The following is a 23,318-nucleotide window of genomic DNA, read 5'->3' on the forward strand; positions in this document are numbered from 1 at the left end:
TACAAATCACAAAGGTTAATGCAGAATAAAATACTCCAGTAAGAGATTTCTATGGAGGAATAGAAGGCTTTAAAGCCTAAAGATTCACAAGCAGAACAAATGCAAAAATTATTTCTAGTCTGTTGGCATCTCAGGTACAATAGATGTTTTAAAAATAAGCCAAATTAATGTATTTTTCTAACCATAGAGTATTATGACTGTATTTAGCATCACATCTCTTACGAAGTTTATGCATTAAATTGCATATAATTGCCATCAAACACTGTGGCTGTGTTCTGCTCATCTGAAAGATAAACAAATTCTGTTTAACACTCCTTAGACATTTCTTTTGCTGAATTTTGGCCTTATGAACACCTTATCCTTGTTTTCCCTTTTAAAGGAAAAAAAATTAAAGGTAAAAACCATTAGGGATTTCTCTTTAAATCCAGCAATCTATGCATACTACTACGAATCAATGCTCTGTAAGCTGTCTGGTGTTCTGCAATAAATTCTAGCTTTTATAGACTTTTTCTGGGCCAGGTAGCTGTTAATGCCATAGAAATTGATTATTTGTGGTGTTCTTATCACTGCTTAAAATATCTAATTGCTTTTTCTCCACAGATTTGGATTTGGCTTGCTTGATGCTGGACGATTAATGAAGGAAGCCCTAACTGGACAAATGTTGGTCTCCTGAGACAATGTGTTGTTGATAACAGGTCTGATTTGAGCAAGTCTAGTCAAATTCAATTTTAATAGTATTTAAAGGCACACACAGGACACATATAGCTGAGCTTTCAGCTGGTTTGTCTGTTTTTTATGTCTGTTGTGTTACCAAAGCTTATTCCCACTAAGTATTAAACTTTGCAAGGCATAAAGGCACATACCTGTCAGTTGCAGAGACACAAACTTTGCCTCAGAATAGCAGATTTTGTTCAAAATTTGCCTTTCTCCTTTCATACTTATGCAGACTGGAATACGTAATTCATCACTACGTGACTGTTCCTGTGGAGGAATTATTGCACTCTGATTATTTTCAACCCTAAAAATTATTGATTGAGGTAAAGAAGAGACAAGAAGTTATTGCAATCAGTTCTCAATCTAGTGAGGGCAACCTATTTAAAGGCAGCTAATCCTTAGCCTAAAAGCTGTATGCAGTTGCTACCGCTCCTATAGAACTTTTCATATTGCTGTGCCTGTGTCATTTATGTGAAGTTAAGTACAAAACGTTTTCCACTGCACTACCAAATCAAGATAACCACCAAACATCAAGGAGCTATCTTATTGGATTCCTGCACTGAGTGTGAAATTCAGCTTACAGCTCAGTCACAGCTCCAGTTGAGGAGGAAAAAGGTCTCATGTGCCACCAGAATTCTGGACTTCAGGATGTCTTCCCTCTCACGAGGTCAAAGCAATGACATCTGAAGTCAGTAGGGTCTAGAGTACTTTCCTCCTTCCAAGACTTCCTGTTTTCTAGAGAGGGGTAAAGCCAGGGGGAAGTGGAAAGTGCATCTGTGCACCTTGCACCTCTTCCAACCACAATGCTAGTCTCTCTTTCTTTGTCCCCAAAGAAGGTTATTGAAAGATAGCCTAATGGCCAGCTCCCTGCAGGTCTAGGTATGGCACTGCACATTGTCTTAAGCACCATTTTGTAGAAGTGACTGTGTTTTCTTGTGTGGTGTTTGTTGTCTTTTGTGTTCTCTGGAGGGAAAGGTAGAAATCACAGAGGGAAAAATGGATGGACATGAAAAGTCACAAACACAAGGTCCATGCTCCAGCTCCAGCAGTTATCTGTAATCATAGCCCTTTTAAGCAAAGTGGCCCCTAGCCAGTTTGGGACCTGGTGTCCTCTCCTCTGGCTGATGCTAACAATATTTGATTCAAATAAATTGATAACCCCGTTTGTATCTCTTGCAGCATTATCATAGTCACAGCAGTGATGCTGTAAATTAACATTTTACCTAACAGCCTAATAATGGCTTAGGCAGTGTTTCATGTACGAGCATATACCACGTCTGTTCCAAGACACAAAAGAGTCAGACTTGTCATTGCCACCTTGCAGAGACCCCCCTCCCTTAGACACAATGCTCTGAATAGGGGTGTTCCCTCTCTGTTGGTGGCATACCATTCTTTAGGAAATAATTTAAGATTTATTAGCCTTGAGAAAATAAGAAACAGACCATAACTTACTTCTTTTCCTGCTGTGCAGGTACAGAGCAGTTACCTGAAATGAGCGCATCCCACAAGCCACAGTGTCTTTTTGTTTATCAGTTTCAGCCAGTTTAATGTTAAGATGGACTGGGTGCAAACAGCTGGTTTTGTGCACCTATGGATCAATTACTTCTGCATGTTTTTCAAGCATTTTTGTAGAAAAGGCAGGAATGAAGTAGACATGAAGTAGACACCTTTGAGGTGGTTGCTTGCCAAAGATGTTTCTCTTTTCAATGCTACAGTCATTCTCCAGCAAAGCAATGGGGAGAGTTACACCCCTGAGGGACAGGAGCACTTCCCCTTTTCTCTGGATCAATCTTATATGTAAAAGGTACAGCAAGGAAGTCTATTTCTTGATATTGTACCTACTTGAGGCTCCTGAAGGTGTGATTAATTCTGAGTGTTTAATTAAACCATGAGTCATGACCTCCTTTTTTTCCTGTCACATTACCTATGAACAAGAGGGCAGTCAGTGTAGTTAAATGGTATAAGATATTAAATTTAGAGGAAATTTTAAAAAACTAGTTGTGTTGAGTGTGGTCAGCCTGTGGGATTTCCTGCTACAGGTGACCATCTGATAAATAGGGTTCCTTGATTGAAAAGAATAGTTGTTAATGCTATTACCATAACAGATGGAACCATTGTGGTATTTCTGGGACTTCTGGGTGTACTGGGAAGGCAAAATAGATTCCTGCTTGGCTAATAAAGTAAGAGAAAATGCACCATGTGCTGGGAAGTCAGTCAGGAGTGCTGTTCTCCATGGACAACAGCACTGCACTATTAGCTTGATCTATGACTTGCCATTTCATGGTTTGGTTGGTTGTTTATTTGTCTGTCTTTTTAATTCCTCTGGAAAATACTGTACTGGCTCTCTCTGTTGACTGAATGACCAGACTTGGGCAGAAGACAAAGCATTCTTCTTCTCTGACCTTTATATCAAAATTGATTAACAATAATTCTTTTGCAGAAAAGGATTGACAATAAGACGTGGATGTTCATCTTTAATGAACTGTAGTCACCAAGTGGAAACCAGCTAACTTTGATGATACAATTGATCACCTTCTCAGCAATAGCTGAATACTTGTTCCTCAAAGTGGTAAAGTAATGCTGTATTCATAGATAATATGAAGAACCACCTGTTGCTTTACTTGGATTTTTGTCTCTCTCATATAATTTCTTGGGACCTTTCTCATTAGTGGCAATAGCAGGATATGCTGGATAGTATTTATGCAGTCAGAAAGGTTAATTAATAAGAATAAAACTAATAAATAAGAATTAGAAGTTGTGTAATCCTGTAAAATATTGAAAATCTTTTATTTATGTATTTTAATGTATGTAAAGTAAGAAGTCCACTCATAACTTAATTGGTTTTGTTTGTTATCATGTTCAGCATTTTAGAGAAGAGTTCACTGGAAGGTGTCTGTTTTCTATTGTTCTCACTTTCTAATATAAGACTCTTATTTAAGAGACTCTTTGTTTTCAATTATGAAAATACTTTCCTGATCTCATTAAACCAAAAAAAAAAGATGAAGTGCTGCTTTTCCTTTTTATTTGTGACAATACAAATTAAACACACCTATGGCAAACCAATTACTGCGTTTATTCTTTTTATACAGAGCAAGCCTGTCAACTGCAAACGTGAAGAGATGAAGCAAGCAAAAAAGAAAAAGTGTGAAGAATTTTGGTGCCATATCAACGCTGTATCAGATAGCTTTAGGATCAATGAGTGAATAGGTATGTAAGAGAGATGGTTATTCTACAGAGAAGTGCGATTTCAAAGAAATAAAGGGGGAAAAAATTAAAAGGCGTATAAGTACATTGTAACTATATGATGACAATATTAGAGAAGAAACTCCATTTGTCTTCCTTTAATTTTGGATCTTTACAGTGGAAGAGTACTAGAGAGATATCTACATAATATCTTTGATCTAATCAAGTGTTGCCACAGTACCAGTATTGTTTTCTTGTTGGGGTTACCCATGTAAGAGAAACCACTCTGCTGTGCAACTTACAGGTTCACATCTGTCCTTCATTTTGGCACTTTACATTATAAGATTCTTTGTTTACTGTAGAGGTAATAGATAGCATCACCTTTGTTTAACCATGAAAGTGTTGATTTTCAAATTACTTGAAATTTTAATTATTGTGATTATAACAATACTGCTGCAATGACATTTCACATGCAGAACTTATATCAGTGTAAATCACTTGGGATAACAGGCATAAATTTAAGGTTTTTTCTCTGAATATTCATAGTACAGTGGAAACTGGGAGGTCAGGATTTCTCACAGATAAGACCATCTATTGCTGTGTTTCCCTCCATGGACACACATGCTACATTCCTTCCTCCCTTATATACTAGAGTAAAAAGAAGGTTTCCCTCACTAGCAGGGATTCTTTGGTCTTCTTTGTCAGACACTAGTTTTGGTGATTTTGGTGCTGAACAAGAATGCTACTTTGCAGAAGATATGGGGGATATCTGGATTGTCAACATCAAGTGCTTACTTTAAATTCCAGGGGTGGAAGTGTTCTGTAAAGAGCTGAAAAAATACAAGTAGAGTTATTTGCACTTCACAGAAGTTTCTCTTAGAATAGACACAGAAAGGGACTGAATGAGGCAGGAGGAGAAGCAAACATAGAGGCAAAGTAATGGCAAAAATTAAACATTAAATATTTCCTTTAACTGCAGTCAGAGATGGGGATTATATTTGACCAAACACCCAAATCCTCCACCACAAGTCAGGGCTAAGTCTAACTCCATTCTTTTATTTCAATACTTTCAATAGAAAGGACCCAGTCAGTTATTCTCTGTGTGTTAAATAGTGTACTAGCAAGACTAATAGACCAAGCAGATGGTTTTGTGTTGTCTGAGTGGTGTAATATTTTACTGTAAATATAAATAGGATACTCATTCACCTTATTCAAGTTCCCAATGTACTTTATAATAAACCAAGTAATTTTGACAGAAAAATGCTGACCAACCCCAGCCTAACAACATTCACATAAGGAGCTGAATACTGATACAAATCCCACCCATTTAAAAAAAAAAAAAAAAAAGTCAGTGGTATTACATTTACTTTTACAATTTGAAGGATAAATGCAGAAATGTAAGAGATGGAGTAATAAAAGCCATGTAGTCCCTCTTCTACAATGGTCTCATCCAGAGCCTACAAAGGTAATATATCTACTCTTTTTGATTTTAATAAGCTTTGCATAAGTCAAAAATCATTGAAAATTAATAACTGGAAAAAGAATCACTCTATTTATATTTGCTGGGTTATATCCATAATAAACTTGTAAAAGATGAAAACAGTAGAAAATGTTAGAACAAATCCAAATACTAAATTTATTCTAGACTTCAAAATTACCTCATTTTCTGCTTCAACGTAAGTGTGTGATGACTTTTCCAAAGCCTTTATTGAAAAGAATTCTCTTCCCATCATGGGAATGGGAATGCATCTTGCTTTCTTCTTGCAGCTGTTCCTTCTAAAGACAAGAATCTTTGGGCAAGCAGTTATCAATATCAGAGGATAATCTGGAATGTACCACCACCTGGGACACCAAAGGATTACAGATTTCTCTCATGGGAACTGCTGGGTGAGGGGTGGTGGTGGATCAGGAAAGCATCCAGCTAAAGCAGAGTGCCCAGGAGTGCCCCAGGGAAACAGAAGCAAGGCTTACCATCACTCTTCCAAGCACAGATTTCTGAGCTAACCCATATTTTCAGATAGAGTAGATAGATTTTATTCTTACAGTGGATTTTTATGTGGAAAAAAAAAAAAGCTAGCAAAAGAACTATAAGATTAGATCCTCATTCTGCATTTCACCAAAGGAGAACCGAGGAAAAGACAGATGGAGTGATTTTCTGGGGCAAGTTGAGCCCTAGGTCGAATTGGATCTCCTGTCTTGTTCAGAGGCTGCCCTTTCCTGACTGTGATGTGGAAGAAACACAGCCATTAGCAGGCACCTGCAAAAATGCTCCACCTGTTTTTGCTCAAAGTGACAAAGCCCAGAGGACGATGTCTGTGTTCCCTGCAGGTCTGTAGGGAGCATGATGTAGCTGATGCAATTCCCGGCTCCAGCACACCTGCAAGGTCTCATTGATCTGCTGTTCAGTGCTCTGAAAACTCAGAAATCTATTATCAGTGTGAGCATGTGCTTATTGATCAGGTTACCTGCTTCTGCTCCCTGCGTGCACCTAATTGTACCAGCATACACACACACACGCACACATAAATATTCACACACATGTGCATAGATCCAGGCACACACACATGGGTTAGGGGGATGTGTGTATGATAAAGCCTTTACCATATTTTTTTTCAGCTTTACAAAAATGCACATAAATAAAAAGAACGGACCTTCCCCATGAAACGTGAGCACAGAAACGCTCACAAGTGGCCAAGAGCTGCTAAATAATTAATCAATAGAGCAGTGTGGCAGTTTGAAATGTAAATGTGATGGATGAAGGTGTGATGCTTGTCATCAAGCAGAAAATGATGTGACTGGAATGGATAACCCACAGTACCTGCTAACTGGCAAAGTCTTGGACACAAAGATAAAGTAAAGCCATCAGAAAGCAGACCTGGCAACCCCTAATTCTTGCCTTTGACCCACAATTCACTTTCATGTCTCTGTCCCAGAAGAGATGTTTAAAAAAATGATGAAGAGAGATCTTGGGGTGGGAAAGGGGTAAGAAAAAACCATCTGAAGAAATGCTACCTGACAAGGCTGCAGGCTACGTTCTTGAGAACACCTTTCTTTTCTTTATGTTCTCCTTCTCCTGTTAAATAAAAATGCGGCTCCTTTTTTCCCTTTCCTTTCTTCCAAAACTCTCCCGAGCTGTTCCTGCAAGTGGTTCTGTGACTCGGGAGCTGACAACAGCCGCATGCAAAGGAACAAAGAATGAGAGTGACAATTCAGAGTGCACACAGGTGAGAAAGACACCTTTTACTTATCAAACTAGGCTGCAAAAAATGCTCTTTTTACTCAGCGAGCTAGAAATAGCGATGATCTAACAAGGCACTGATCCAAATTCTTTATTTATGCTGAGATGTAATGCTAACAGGATTTTTAGGTTGACTAGTAGTCTGTGGCCCCTCCGTTCAAGTAAGGAAGCATTCCTGTGACTTGGAAAGAGGAAAATCCATATAATTACCGTATATTATGTGACAGGAAAATGTATGCTGCGATGGCAAAGGGTGACAGAAAGTGTCCATCAAAAAAATTGTTTTCAGCGACTTCCTATGCCAGTCATTGCATTCTCTCTGCAGGGAAACACAACATGATAGAACTCAATTGGTCCAAATTTGAGAGAAATTAACTTTTGTAAAAAATTAGATTCTTTGGATCCTTTTTCTACCTCTATAAAATTGCAAGCCTGCAAGTAGGATTTAAAAGTTCGATGCCACCTTCTCCCTGGAAAAGAGAAACCTCTTTCTCAGTAAGTACCATTTAGCAGGTTGGGGATTTTTTTCCTCTTTTGTTATCAAAAGCCCACTCTTTACCGAAGGTGAAAAATACCACAGTTTAATATTAGATTTTCAAACTCCCCAAAATATACATTAGCAGCTAACACCCACTAAAAGTAAAAGCTAAATATAGATGTATAATCATGCTTTGGCACACAAAATAGATGTTCTACCATTTCTTAGACATAAAATATGCATACAAATATTCTCTTTAAATCTTTTTGTGTTTTTAAGACCTCTACAGATGTGAAGCAGCCTGAAGAGCAGCAGATCTCCAGATGAACTGGCCAGTGTTTCCATATTTCCTCAAATGATTATTTTTACCTTTATTTTGTTGGGATCAGGTTTTTAATCTCTATGATACTTTTATTAAGAGTCATCAAGAAAACACATAAGCATTCCTATACCAAAAAAAAAAAAAAAAAAAAGGTGCCAAAATTAATTTTGAAAGTTGAAAATTAGATCTTACCCTAATAGAACCCTAGTTTACCCAGCTCTATAGTAAATAACATACATTTTGTCTGGGAGAGGTTGCTGATGTAAATCCATTGAAGGGAAATCTTTTCTGTAAGTTGGTTACCTGCATAAGCTTTGAGCAGAGTGCCAACTACATATGTATACAGGGAATCACCACAGTCCAAAGAAATGTTTCTTATTTAGTATGACAAAACTGTGGTGTGATTCATAATTGAGCTTGAATTTCCTTTTTAGGGCATTTTAAGTTGTGTTTACAAATTTGTCCTTTTGGAGTTTTCATCTAGCTCATGTCAGAGCCACTTAGCTGTATATATTTGCTTACATAGCAGGCCCATTCATAATAATTTTCAGTGTTTTTTCACAACTTCACAAATGGAATATCATCATAAGCAAGAATCAGACCTGAGAATTTGGAAAAATATGAGTACGCTAGTCCCTGGAACGGAGGAATGACCCCACACTTTACATCTGTTATGTTTTTGATGGGATATGTTCATAGATTTTGCAGTGTTAAAAAGGAATTCGGTCTAATGGCTCACAAAGATTGATGCTGAGTGTAAGCAGTTGCTATATTGCTGTAATGTAGCAATATTTATCACTAGTAGGTCTTCTATTCCCTCATAAATTGCTGTAGAAATGGAAAAGAGACATTTTAGCACTCTGTTGTCACTAAAGTCACAGAAGTCCATTTCTGTACCTCTAATATGTCTCAGCTACAGAGGGCCTTGCAAGAGAGAAATGACAGATTGGTCTGTAAATGTGCCTCAGTCACCCCCAGCCTCTGGGAAGGAGAGGCACCTACTCAGGCTGGAGAGGGCTGTGATGCACCCTGTCCTTGTGCCCAGACTGGCAAACCAGCTCACTGCTCTAGAGGTGCTTACCAGCCTAGCAACAGAAACAGTGGTTCACTGTGGCAGGAATTGTACAGATACACCAGCAATTAGCCACTAGTTTCAAATATCACAGAAACAGGGGAACCACCAGGACTTTTCTTTCTTCCCCCTTTAAGTATGCTAGGTACACAGCGGAAAGGGACATAAAAATTAACCTGACAAAGGCAGAGCTTAAAAACAGACCTGTGTCTTAAACCCCAACAGTGGCTTCCAGAAGCTGCCTACTGAAGAGGAGAAGCTGATAACCTCATAGCAGAGTGTCTCAGATCACTGTCCCAGCCTCCAGCAAGTTGAAGCTTGGGCACTTCCCGAGTTAGGAAATTTTGCCAACCTTGCTGTAGCGATGACTGTTTAAATATACAGCCATGACTCGCCCATGCAAGGCAGCTTTGTTTCACCCCAAGTGTTTTGCCAAACTAGTTTTATATCATCGTGGAGAATAACTGCATTTCCCCAGAGTTGATTTCCTATGGCACATTTTACTTAGATACTTTCTCAACACCCTCGCAAATATGTCATAGATCTAAAGCACAATCTCCATTTCAAAATGAATGGGTCTGATTACAGGCATATTCATTTTGTAAAAGGTACAAAAGGATACAAATGTGCCTTTCCATCTCCTATAATGTCAAAGTAAGACCCTCTTGCCCTTTCATTTCAATCCCCGCAATTTGAAAATAAAAAAAAATGACTTGATTATATGTTTTTTACCATTAAGTGTATAATTGCTTTTGTGTTTTGACATTTAATTCCTCTTACCAAAATACATGGTAGGAATTAAAAGTCAAATCTTTTATGTATTTGATGTACAGAACCTTCCATGTATTTCAATAAGAGAGACAGAGCAGTGAAATCTCACGGCAGGTACAGTGAAGCATCTGAAAATGAAGTCACTTTTTATACTGGAAATCTGACTGTGGCCCCAGTTCTGCCCTCCCTTATCTAGGTCAATGGCTTTTGAAATCACTGGAAGGTCTGAATGAGTCAAAACCAAGCAAAACCTGCAGGACTTGACCTTTAAAATAGAGCTGGGATTATACCATGCCCTCTCGGGCAGATTTTGAGATTACAGTCCAGCCTGAAAATTAGTTCTGTATGCCATTAGACGGGAGTTGGCCAGGCACTCGAGTGTATTGACCTGGTACGGGATGGCAGTAGTAAGGAATATGGATCCCAGAAGGGAGGACCAGGAGCAGACAGGGCACCAGTGAGGTATCTCAGTTGACCCAAGGCCAGCAGGAGGACTCTGATGTTGAGAGAGAGAGTGAACTCTGGGCTCATGAAAAAGTGTAGGTGTACACAATATGTTGCTTGTGGGTGTTTCGTGTGACTTTTATCTTCCCTTTGTCTCAACTTTTCACATTAGGTTTTCCCACTTCATGTATTGTCCTTCCCTCTACTGCATTCTTCCCTCTCTTTCTCACAGTTTCCATAGTTCTGCTTTTCCTCTGTTCTACCTCTCTTTCACTTCTTGTGCTCTTTATTTGAATTCTCTCACTCCGTTCTTCCCTGTACCGCATGCCAAATTCTCCATCTTTGCCTTAATTCCTGTTCACACTCATTCACAGCCTACAGTTTGAGATTTCTTTCTTCCTTCCACTGGTCACTCACTCCACTGTGATGTATCTCCATTCACTCAAGTCCCAAAGTGAGTTGACCCTACAGCCATAGCTGGGATTTATGCCCTGAGGTTCAGATTTATGGAGTCTAGTGCTGTCTGAAAAAGTTTTCTGCAATCTGGGAAGCGGACTCTGGGACATCAGATGAATTGATCTTGGGACTGCATGAGCCAGGAATGTTGATGGTAGGCAGTAATTGCAAACAAGAGTTCAGCAATGCTCTTCCCAGTGTTGGTATTCTCACTCACAAATTCTGTTATGCCTTCACGATGTTCTAACAAAAACTGCTACTCTAGGAGAATATGCTCTTGGCGTAAGATTTGTGCTGTCTTTCTCCTTTTCCCAAAGCCAGGGACACAATTCTCTTTCTCTCACCTCAGGAAGGATGCCATCAATAAATGTAAAGGACAATATAAAAGGCATCCAGGAAGAGAAGGGAGAAGGAAATAGTTGCATCAGGAAGATGCAAGTCAGAGAAAGAGGGAGAGGAGGCGGGGGGAGAGAGAGTGAGAGAGCTGATATCTCCACACAACAGTTGTAAGTGTCACCATGTCTCATGGAGACACACTTAGCTCCCCAGAATGAAAGCAGCTTGCATTGCATGGGTGCCAGCCACACAAATGCTGGAAGTTGCCTCCCTTTGGCCATCATGTGCTTGCACTTTGCAGGAGGAATGAGAGAGCTTGGGGCTGTTCCAGACCAGCCATGGCTTTCAAGGGCCTCCTTTCCATGCATCCTACTGCTGACAGGATTGTGAGCATGAAGCGCTTTTCAGGTGTGGGTTAAAGGTGCATTTAGACATGCACGTGTCTATACACGCATATGCACATTTTTTTCTCATCACTGTTTGCACAGGCAAAAATTTCAATTTAAAATTTAGAAGGGAATGGAAAGCCCACAAGTAAATCACATAACTGGCCCAAGCCCATACATTCAGGAAGGCAAAAGATTTACAACAAAAAGGAGACATACTACAAAGAAATGGATCTCACTTTTATTAAATGAGTAACTGCAAATAATAAAAGTCATTGATTTATACCTGTATCATCCAGTCTTGGAAGAAGTCTATTGATAAAAGTTTAAGATCAGCCATCTTGAATATCTTGACTATGTTCATATAAGTAGCTATTTTACCCACAATTGGGTGTCAGTTGAAAATTCTGTGTTTTTGAAAATATGTTATCTTCTCAATTGACCTGCTTCTCAGTGGCCATCAACACAAGGATGCTTCAAAGTTACCAACTTTTTTTCTTTTATGATCATGCAATTCTGAAACTGGGAGGTGCAAAACAGGTGCAAATTATTGCTTTCTTGTAGCTCTTATGGGGTGACCAAAGTCTTCAATAGGTCACCTTGGATGGTACAGTATTTCAGAACACACTTGCATCCAAACAAGAGTACTAACTCATGCTACTCATAAGGGTTTCTCTGTTCACACCAGTCACCAAATGGTTTGGGGGTCATTCACAATGACCTTTTAAATATTATTTTTACGGCAATAATGTCAAACAACTACAGAATTTACTGCTGCTTAGCCTGAAAGTGAGCTGTTTCTCAGAATGGGGAACTAGGGGAAGATGTTTTCACTCAGCTGGAAACTTTATGGGGCAGATTTCATCCATAGTCCAGAATTAAATGTCAGGTCCCTTGAGCTTTTGAAACTCAATGAATGTTCAGCCTCGGAAATCAGGTGATGAACCAGAACTTCAGTCTCTCAGAAACCAAACACTTTGTGCTTCAGAGAGATTTGGTTTGGTTTTATTTTTTCTCCATTTTTTATCCTTTTTCCTTAATTTTGATGGATGGTGTTTTGTTCTGCAGTGAGTTTTAATGCGTGTAGCTGTGGAACATTTTCAATTGTCGCAAACAACAACAAAAAGCAATATTTCAATATTTCTCAAGAAAAGGCTTCAAAGGTTTCAGATCTTTTTAAAATGTTTCTGCTTTATTTTGACGTGGCATAAAAGTTTTGTATGCAGTCTCGCATCCGCTATTGTGACAGCTGTATTTAATGAGTGCAAAATGATCAGAAAAACATCCTTTACTGTGGGTTGCCATTGCCAGCAGATGACAGGAGAGAGGCAGTACTGTAATAACAGAAGCAATGAAGTAGTTCATATTACTACTGATTAGGTATTTCTAGCTCAAACGCCTAGGTACGCCTTTTGAAAATAATGCATTGGTCACATTACCTGATCGTTTCATCAGATTTTGTTTCCAACTGCATTTTGAAGTAAAATCGTGCGTTCTTAGCCTCAGGTCATGAAGTAGTTGGTTGTGACATATTATTTGGGGATAACACAGTCAGTTTCTGTAAGATGAAGAGGGAAAGGTCCTAGTCTTATCTATAAATGCTAAGCATGAAATGCCGATCCACAGACATGATAGAAATGAAACATTGCACAATACGTTTGATTTCTATTTTATATGCATATTTATTATCAGACTATTTTAGTCCAAATTGGGGAGAGTATAAAAATAAATCTAAATGGATTTGAAAGGCAGAGTATTTCTTTTTTCAAAGCTTCGTCGTTCCTGACTTCCTCTGGTGACTGTTAGCTTATCATGCCTTTGTACAGGAGATCTAAGTACTTAATTCTCTCTTGTCTCTCCATATGGTACCATTTCACAGATAGTCTTCCTTTGGTCGCAAGATGACAGTGAGAATGGATTGTCAAACTGGACCACTATGACAATTTACTCTGGGGGAGAAAATCCTGTGGGTGTTTAGAAGCTTTACTGTAAGTTATATTTGATTAACTTATCCTACTACTGACAAATAATTAGGTCAGCAATTAATTTCAAAATGCAAATATGCTACAGGCCTTCATATTTTAAGAAATTCCCTTTGTTTTTAGTTTCTACTTGTGTTAAAGTCTTAATGGATTTAGCTGAATGGAGAAACAAAACTATGCTTTCTAATGCTTTATTTACTTGGTTGAGTTGGATTTTTTCTGCAAATATTGAAAGCAAATATTTGTTCAGAAATGTGGGATGGAATTTATTGGAGTAAGAAAATAGAAGAGTAATGATGTAAAGAGTAAAGAGTAACTAAATTAAAATACATATAGACATATATGTATATATAATATTCACATTTCTGCTGCAAAACATTTATCTATCTTCATGAAATAGGAACAGAAAGACAAACCAGAGAGTCAGGAGGAGATCATTGTGGCAAAGTCATTAGGGTCTGCTTAAGTAGTCCAAGAAACCAGGGTATATCAGAAAAAAACCCATACCTAACATTGATACAAGTGTGTCTCAAAAAAAACCTATCTACGAGCTTATCTCAGGGTCTTTATTATTAAACAAACACAGATTAAAGGCTCAACCCTTCCCAAGAGAAGCTCAAGGGAGTTTTCTGTTGACTTTAAGGGAGTGAGGCACCTAAGTCTATATTTTCTGCGATTAAAATCATGCAATTTTTTAGAAAACATTCAAAATATGCTGCTATAAACAAGACCAACCAGTGCTCCTGATGTAAAATCTGAATGAATTTACATAGGTGGCAGAATTATATTAGAATTTCCTATGAGTTATTTTGCTCAAATGCTTCAAGTCAAGAAAGAGAACAACCACTCAAAAATTAGGAGAGAGTTTTTCACAAAATTTTTACTGACCTGAAGATGAAAAAAATTCTTTTATGCTTAATGATGCAAGCCACTTTGGATAAAATAATGGTTTTAAAAGATCAAGATTTGTGTTTTCTGGGCTTTTTTGGTTCAAAATGGTGCTTTCACATCACATTCGTCTAACTTAGTAATGCAAATAATTACATGAGGAAAAAAAAGCAGAAAAAAAAAGATAAAACTAAGCATTGCAATTTTTAGGGGATTTTGGAAGGAAAGCAGAGAAAGAGAAGAATTGCATGGGGTCAAATGCGTTTCATGTACAAGGAAAAAGCTTGTTTCCCATTCTCCTCCAAAAAATAACATCCAAGTTCCACTAGGTAGGAGCAGGCAACACGAGACTAAAGCTTGATTTTGAATGAGGAAGAATCTTTCTCTCTCTCCCCCTGAGAGTTGTGGGAAAGAAAATCAGAACCATACCTGGGTGCAAGAGGGCTGAGCTGTTGGGAGCTGAGCAGGCAGAAGCTTTCTTATAAGGCAGTGATCATGCTGCTCAGCTGTACACTGGCAGGGACCCCATTAAAGAATCACTTTTCAAAAAAGATACAGCTGCCTTCATAAGTGTCTGAAGGAGAGGAATGGGAATGATCAGAAATTAGGGAAATGTCACCTGCAAAGAAATCTGAACTGGGGTGATTTCATCTGGAAAAGGAGGGACACAAAAACCAAAGACTTCAAATGTTAAAAGCTTTCTGGGAAGAGGCAGGGAAGAGTTTATATTTCAGGACTACAGCCAGATGACAGAAAGTACATTGAAATGACAGAAATACTACATTGAAACAAAGGAGAGTCAGAACAAATGCTGGCAAAAATTTTCTTACAGTGATAACACTGAAGCCGTGGAAATGATTGTTTATGGAGGGTCTGGAGTCCTCCTTGCTGAAGACCTTTGAGAATAGGCTGCACAAGCTACTTTCCAAAATAATATGAATATAGTTTTTAGCCGAAAGCAGTTCCTTAGCAGTTATTACATTGATACTTTTAATTGATTTTAAGAAGCTGATGGAACTCTTGCTTTTGTGATAGCATAAAATAATTTTTAAAATTAATCTAGGGCAAGAAACATACTATGAATGCCCTGCACAGCTGCCATTACAAGTGAGAGCGATTGCGGATGGGACTTATCTGCTGAAGCAGGACAGATAGAATGGTCTGCATGACCAAAAGTGAGCTCCTTAAAGTAACAAAACAAAATGAAATAAAATAAAATTTAAAAAAAATATTTCCATGATGAATTAGCTGGTTTAAGTACTATAAAATAAAGCAAGTCAATAAAGTCAATATGCCATAACTTTTTATCATTAGAATTGGAGTGAGTATATTCAACAGATTTTAGAAGCAGAGTCACTCTGACTGTGACCAAGCAGAGAAGTAGGAGGCAAAGCAATATCAAACTCTGTTCCAGTATCAGTAAGCAACTTGATATAATAGCAATTTGGCAAAAAAACACAGAGTACAAACTGTATAAATCAAGTGTCAGTGAGAATATTATTTCTTTCGGGTGGTATCTGTATATTTGATGAAAAAAATATCACAGAACCCCAGAAACACAGAATATGCTGAGTTGGAAGGGACCCATAAATGACCACTGAGTCCAGCTGCTGTCTCTGTGTAGCACCATCCGCAAGAGTCACACCTGTATAACATTTCTGTCACTCCTAAATTTTAAAAAAGCAAATAAATGTTTCATGTCATTTAAGACATAAATTTTTCAGAACAGAATGATCTCTGGAGTCACCTGCGTAAGTGTTAAAGTATGCGAAAAGATAAAAAGAATTTTGAAATATTGTCACACTCTAAAATCAGGATTTTTCACATTATTTTATTAACACTTTTGAATCTCTTTACATTGAAACATCCACACTTAATATCTCAGCCTTTTACAAAAGCCTTCTGCTGGGTTCCCTTCCATTCGCTGTTAGTGTTTTCTCTTTGTCTCAAAAAGGGAGTGGCACATCCTGCCTCACATGGTCTGTCTTTCTCTCTTTCTGTCATCCTTGGGAAAGAAGAGATTTTCCTTATCCTGTTAAATGGTGTCTGAGGATTTCCTTGTGGGGATCAGAGGAGCATTTCCCTTGGAATTGCCAGGCAATGGCGGAGGCCTGATGAGTATTTGTTTCTCCCGTCATCCATTCTGAGGGGCATAATCCCAAGGAAATCAGTGAGGAGTTTTAATATGGACTTTGAAGGCCAGATATGCCTAAGAACATAAAGGTGATTAAGAAATTATTCTACTGAAGCTTTCCCAATAATCCGGGGCTGGCTTTTGTTTTGAAAAATAAACAAAATAAAAATGTCTTCCTTTCTTTTTCATGAATATCAGATGACAGATCTTTGCCCTTTCTTATAGCCTAAACCACATTTGGCACGCAACTGCAAACAGAGGTTCCAACTTCACATAAATTTATTATTCTAAATCCTCCCAGTGGTGCCATTTGGACCCAAGTGTAGTTTTGATTCTTTTCTTATGTGGTTTCAACTCCAGTAGGGCTTGTTCACATATATGGAAATAGTGGTACAACTAGTGGTCTTTTTTAAATGACTGAAATTCACAAGATTTACCAAAAATGCGAAGTTTAACTTTATGGAATCTTTAAAGAAACATCTTATCTAACATTCTGCTTAGATAAAGTTTTCCCTTTGTAACATAGTATGCATAGTATGGCATTATGGCCTCTATTTTTTTTTATATCAATGTAGAGTCAGACTCTACATTTTCTGGTGTCATCTCAAAGCATGTATCCCCTCTGCATCCAGCAACTGCCCCACAAATCTGTCTTTGAGTGTCCCCCATCTGCTCTGCTTGGGCCTCAGGTATTTGGCATCCCTTTGTTTCAGGGGCCAAATCTCCAGATCAAGGAAGCAGATACAGACTCTAAAGGATCCACTGCCTTTCAGAACATGCTCTCAGCAGAGTGAGGTGTTTCTTCCTCTTGAAAATCCTCTCCAGCACTCTAAAATCCCTACTTCAAGTGTCATAACCCCTTGTTGGCATCAACATCCTGTAACAGCTACCACAGAAGATACTGAAGAGAAACAGAAAGAAGAAAGAAGAAAGATACCTTAAGCCAGATGGCACAGTTTAATTTTTTGAGAAATAGTACAACTACACACAAGAACCAACCAGTAAAGGAAAAAAGCAGGGAAACAGAGGGAAATTCATTTCCTGGAAATCACACACTGGTCTGGGAAGGGAGATGAGGGGAGAAGCTTCCTTTTCCTCAGAAAACACATACTGCAACATCTTCATCCTCATAAGAAAAAAGTAAGTATGAAACCTTGAGAGTGATTATGTGTGCTGCTCTCTTCCTTACCACCCTAGTCAGCCACCCATGACAACAGAGCCAGTTAGAGAGTCCCAACTGGCAAAAGGATTAAAAAAGAAAAAATTAAAGTGGAAAAATGCCTCAGGCCCCACACATGTGACTTCACAGCAAAACCTAGAGCCAGCCCTGAGGGGTCTGGTACAGAGAGCAAAGTAATGTGACTGTGATTAGGATGTGTAGAAATTAAAAACCCTCTTGTTTTAAGAAGGCAGGTTATCTACCAAGTCTGCTCTACGCTTCTTTCAACTGTAACGTGGTGAACAAAGGCTGTCTGTAGAAGATGCTGTATTTTTCTTCTCAGCCTATGTCACTTAGAGCTTTTTATGCTAGACTCGTTTTAAAAACTTCAATTTAAACCAACATGAAAGGTCCTTAAACAGTAAATAGCATATTATATCAAAAACAAATAGATTAAAAAGTGAACAACCATAGCCAGTATATCTCTTTCCAGAGGAGTTTCACTTTCCACACTAACTAAAACTCTTAAGACTGGCAGATCTGGGCCAGAGGTTTGTAATGGGCCTTTTACTTTTTTTTTCCTCCCACTCCGAAGATAAATAATCAGTTTTAGAGAACTGATAAAAAGAGACAAGAATGAAAAGTGAGTGTGACACATTTATGAGAAGGATTTTTCATCTGTTTCTTAAATACAGCACCTTTATTTCAGATTGTATTAAAAAAAGAGATGGGAGAGCCAACCAATTTATGCTGTGCTGCAGGAGTGAATACATATGAATGCACAGAGGCACAGCCTGAGAGAGACAGAAAATTCACCCAAAATTTCCTGACAAGTTGAAAAAAGTTATGTTATCATTCAAGAATCATTTATTTGAAAAAGAAAAATAAAAAGCAGGCCACATGACTAAAGGCAGCAGAGAATAAAAACGCATTGTTTCCAGACAAATCCCCATCAAAGACATATGACTCGGGACTCTGAAGTCAGAATATCTTCATATTTAAAATTTCCATGAGCACTTTCAAGAAAATCTGGAGTTCTGCTAAAGGATTTGCTACACACTTTTCACTACTGATTGATAGCAAGAAGCAGCATTAGCTGTATTTTCCCCCCATCGTTCCTCTGAAGCTAATGGAGTCAAGGATTCGTTACTTGATCTAATGGCAATAGCTTTCCAATAGACATGCACAGAATCATTGATTAGTTTGTCCTCTTCTTGTTTGCGTTGGAACACTGTTCAATTTACACCAATTAAAGAATGCTTGGTTTGTGTATTGAAGAATAATTAAGGGATGGAATTCCCTATAGGCTACTAAAAATGACATCTGACTAGAATGGTGATTACAGCATGAAGACAGCATTAGTATTTAAATAGTTTGACTGCTATATAAAATCATTACAGCACCTCACCATGAAAAAGAGCATTAGTTAATTTTGCCTATAACAAAATTAGTTGTATGTATTTGCCTGGTCACTTTAAGTAAATTTGACAAGGCTAATCTTAAAGCAAGCGAGCCAGGTTTGGTGGAAGGAGCAGATACAGCACTGTTTAAAGCAATGATCTCAATAGATATGTCTATAATCTTCAACCAAAATACAAACACACACAAATGCGTAACAAGAGCTTTGTCAGAGATGCTCAAATCAAATGTAAACATTAAAAACACATCGGCTGCTAAAACTGAAAATCCAAGGGTAACTGGCATGTTAATTATTCAACAATCAAGTTTCACAAACCGTAAACACACAAGAAATTCTCATTTGCCTGCCACTGTGGTTGTCAAATCTTTGTTACCCTTTCTAGCACTGCATGGCACAAAGATTCATGGGAAGCAAACAGGCACCATGGAACGAGTCATCCTTACTAGGACTTCCCTGTGAAATATCCCAAATGATTTAAAAATAGTGGAGTGGCCTAGCCCATCCATGTAATGCTTCTTTGGACAAGCATGGGGTTTTTTTGGATTACAAGGTGGAGTTCATTTTTCTAAATACTGTTGAGGAAAGAGGGCTTTTAAATTTCTCTGTTTAAATTTCTCCATGCATATTAAATTCTATCTCCTGGCCTTAGATTATATTATCTACAGTAATGATCTATCCAAAACATGATAGCAACATTACTGTAACATAAATTGCTTGGGGCCAGTCCTGAAGCATATTTACATTTCCATGGCCTACTTAAATATAGTGCGTTTGTTTTACTAAACTTGGATACTGTAGTATATTTTATAAGGTCATCCGCCTGCCTCAAGACCTCATATTGCAGCTATCCTTCATATGGGAATTTATGCAGTCTCAATTGAAGGTTGTCAACACCCTCTTTAATTCAGCAAAGGGTTCTCTGTGAAGGAACATAAGGCTTTTCCATTGAAGTCTCTAAGGGCATGTAGCCATGCTCATTAGCATTTGTACATTGTGCAATGCACAACTGTGTCAAAGATGCCCAAACTCCCAAGCCCAAGTTCCAGATGAGATCATACATCTGCACAGCACCATATACCTTTATTTGTGTGGCCCAGCACCCCTAGCCAATCTGCAGTGCCTCTTTGTGGATCAAATTAGTCTTTGGTGCCATGCTGTTCTTGTGAACATTCATAGTTCTACAGGTCACTAATGGATATCTTCACTGCACTGTATTCCACCAGATGTATCTGCCCTAGAATTAGGTTTGGGATGGTACACTTCATCACAGAGTATATGACGCTTTCCATGGGGTTTTGTTCCAACATTTTAAAAGTCTTCTGTTCTGGCTTTTGTTTTCATGTTGGACAAGTAGTTCTCGCTCCTGTACCAGACCTCCTGTTGGGATCTCCCAGTATAATCTGCCTGACTAGACTTTGGGCTTTCAGGAGTGAGACTAAGGCTTTTTTTCAATGAATAATATTATTTTGCAACAGGGCTGTTATAAGGGTGTATTCTTCCTTCCACCCATGAGAAGAAAGTCCATTAATTTCAATAGAAACTCTCCATGCAGAAAAGGGAGAACTGTGCCCCAGGGAACATTCATGGAAGATTAATGACGAGGAGAGAAAAGTGATACAGTACAGGCAGAACAAAATCAGAACCCACCACACAAATAAAACTGGACAAGGGTTCATTTTTTAAAAGTCAGTCAGAAACGGCAGGAAGGCTTTGAAAAAAAAAAAAAAATCAGGGCTGTTTCAGTGCACTTTTGCATACATTGGCTTTCAGGAGACATGAACAGAAACCTAACAGTAACTCTTTTTTCGTACCTCCTTTCACAGGTCTCACTGGCAAAGAAGGATTTAGCACTTAATTCCTGTACTTTTATGTGGCAAATTAGGAATTTGCACCTTAAAAGGAAATTGCTTTTCAAACTACCATAAATTCTGGATTTTATTTTTTTAAATGGTGGAAAACCTTCCCTATGTTCATCCCAACACGTAATAAATAGCACTCTCCATTACTGCTCCTCAGAAAGGTGTAGGAAACTGGACCTGGCCAAAGAGAGGTGTTTATCATTCCTCCTGAGGAGATGCTAGGGGTCTGGACCCTGTCCTTAACCCTTTTGTCTGCTCAGTCCTTTTTAGTTTAGACTAGCACATTCGCTCTCTTTCTCAAAACCAAATATCTGTTGAGGAAAGTATTTAACTTGATGAAGTAGGGCCAGCTGGCACTGAAAAGTCCAGACCAAAACTGGAATTAAGAGCAGAGTTACAATATGTTTTATTTTTCAGTTTACCATAGTCTAAAAAAACCCTACACCATTTTTTTTGCATCATTTTAGGTAACAACTGCTTGGCTTGCAACTGCACCAAAGCAGGAGGAAGATGGTGAAGGACACTAATACAGCATGAGAGCCTGCAGCAGACAGCGGTTGGTGACTCTCCAGCAGGAAGCACTGAAATGTGGATGGTAATGCTGACTCCAACACAAGGTCACATGTGGAGCTTGAGACTGCAGTTGTGCCCACCAGAGTGGGACAAAGGACATGATCAGAAAACCTCTGAAGATCTTTTCTTCATGGGGGCAAGACAAAACATAAAGACAAGGAAGTTCTGCCCAGCGAAGAAGTGTTCTCTCACAATGTGGCAGTGTGGCTGTCATCAAAACACCTTCCATTCTGACTGTCAACACTAAAGTGAAGACAAGCTTTCAAAAAGGTTGGTACACATCCTGACTTACTTTATTTTTGAGTCATTTTATGGTCTGGTTTCTTTGTCTCTGCTCTTCCTAGTGTGACAAAAGGCCAGGGGCAGGTGTTGGGATAGCATTAGTTTTTCTCATTTAATCTGTGTGGCACCATAAAAAACAATCAACGAGCCTGGGGCATGCTCTGGGTGTGTCTAAGCGTAAGTGGCTCAAATACTAACATGTGAATTTAGTAAAGTTAAACTCTGTGGAATGGAGATAAATGACAGCAGCAATTGAAGTTGAATGTGATATAGAAATCCAACTAACAGAAGATTGTCTGGAAACAATTATTCAGAAAGCTGCTGACCCTCTATTTCTTTAAAGAGTTAAACATTTGGATCGGTTAACTGGCAGCTGCAATAATAGGCATATGCTCCAATCTTTGATCCATAGCTGAATTTGCAACTCTTTGTTTGAGAAGCAGATCACATAGATCTGCATATTTTTAAGGATCTATACAGAGAAAAAGAACAAAACCCGCCTTTCCAAGATGCCACTTTGAGATCACACAGAGTGTCATGGGTCCTCCCAAGTACACTAATGTTCAGAGCCAGTTGCAAGATTCACAAATTTTATAAATGGCCCTAAACTGTGCCATTCACGTCTGAAGATTAATCAAAATTTCTCCTAGAACAGACTCTTGCAAGCCAAGGATGCATCAAAACTCTTCTGAGAATTTTGCATATCTACCCTTAAGATCCCGTTCCTACACCCAAATTTGTGTCAGAACTTTCTTAAAATCTTAAAGAGTGTAGAACTAATACATAAATTAAAAAATGCTTTGTAACTAAATGAGAAGCTGTTGAATAGACTCAAATGCATGAGTAAGTAAGAGATTTATGCCAAGGTCTTGACATTTTCTTAGATTTGGCAGAATTTTTCAACGTTGACAAAAATTTGCAGAGGAAAGACAACCATGAACCACCCCATGAATAGAGTGGATGTAATTAACCTTTTTTTTTGCTCCTGAAGTTCATTTCTTGCTCATCTCTGTTTTCAGCACCAACTGAAAGATGTTTACTAATCACTCATTTTGGATCAACAGTCATACTTATGGCACAGATTTCCTCCACTTGGTAGTATCTCTCCAGAAAGTAGGCCCTACCAAGAGAAGTGAGCTATATACTGAGTACGGTGAAATGAAGAAGCAATCATCCCTGCAAATGTGCTCAGTTGTGTGGGATGTTTCAACATAGTCTTTACTCAATTCACACTTTACAATAGGCTTTCTCTCCTGGTTCACCTACACAACAGTCTGACATCAATGAAGATGATGAGAGAAGCTATTTGTTATTTGTCTGTGAAAATTTCCTATCATCACAAACTAAAGTGTAGACTTCTGCATGGGACTATTCAGAAAAGTGTGAGAAAGGCTATGCAAAGAAGTCATTCTCCAAAAAATATTCGTGTAGCTTTCTTGTAGTTGCCCACAGTAAGCCATATGCAAGCATGGAGGATTTTTAGAAGCCTGACTGACACAGGAGGCAGCATTTCCAGGCACTATCTGCCTTGTCCTATCTGCCTTGTTAAGTCCGGGCAAAAATCCCATGAAGAAGAGAAGAAGGTATTGCACATTCCTGGGTAAGGTGTAGTAAGGGGGTG

General features: G+C 38.5%; 2 long non-coding RNA genes across 3 annotated transcripts in view; both read left to right on the plus strand.

Moving 5' to 3' along the window:
* LOC136285452 (uncharacterized) overlaps positions 1–5,537 on the plus strand; it is a 36,955-nt gene extending 31,418 nt beyond the window's left edge. For both annotated transcript variants that reach the window (XR_010719456.1, XR_010719457.1), the window contains exons 2-4: positions 601–695; positions 3,155–3,283; positions 3,804–5,537. This is a non-coding gene — a long non-coding RNA (uncharacterized lncRNA). The remainder of the gene's footprint in view (positions 1–600; positions 696–3,154; positions 3,284–3,803) is intronic.
* A 28-nt stretch (positions 5,538–5,565) lies between these two features.
* LOC136285453 (uncharacterized) lies at positions 5,566–21,668 on the plus strand. The gene is made up of 4 exons (XR_010719458.1): positions 5,566–7,121; positions 13,280–13,388; positions 17,118–17,544; positions 21,310–21,668. It is a non-coding gene; the product is annotated as an uncharacterized lncRNA (long non-coding RNA).
* Positions 21,669–23,318: the final 1,650 nt, after the last annotated feature.

The sequence above is a fragment of the Chamaea fasciata genome, unplaced genomic scaffold (assembly GCF_029207755.1).
Source record: "Chamaea fasciata isolate MVZ Bird 193981 ecotype frontalis unplaced genomic scaffold, bChaFas1.0.hap1 SCAF_2, whole genome shotgun sequence".
NCBI lineage: Eukaryota > Metazoa > Chordata > Aves > Passeriformes > Sylviidae > Chamaea > Chamaea fasciata.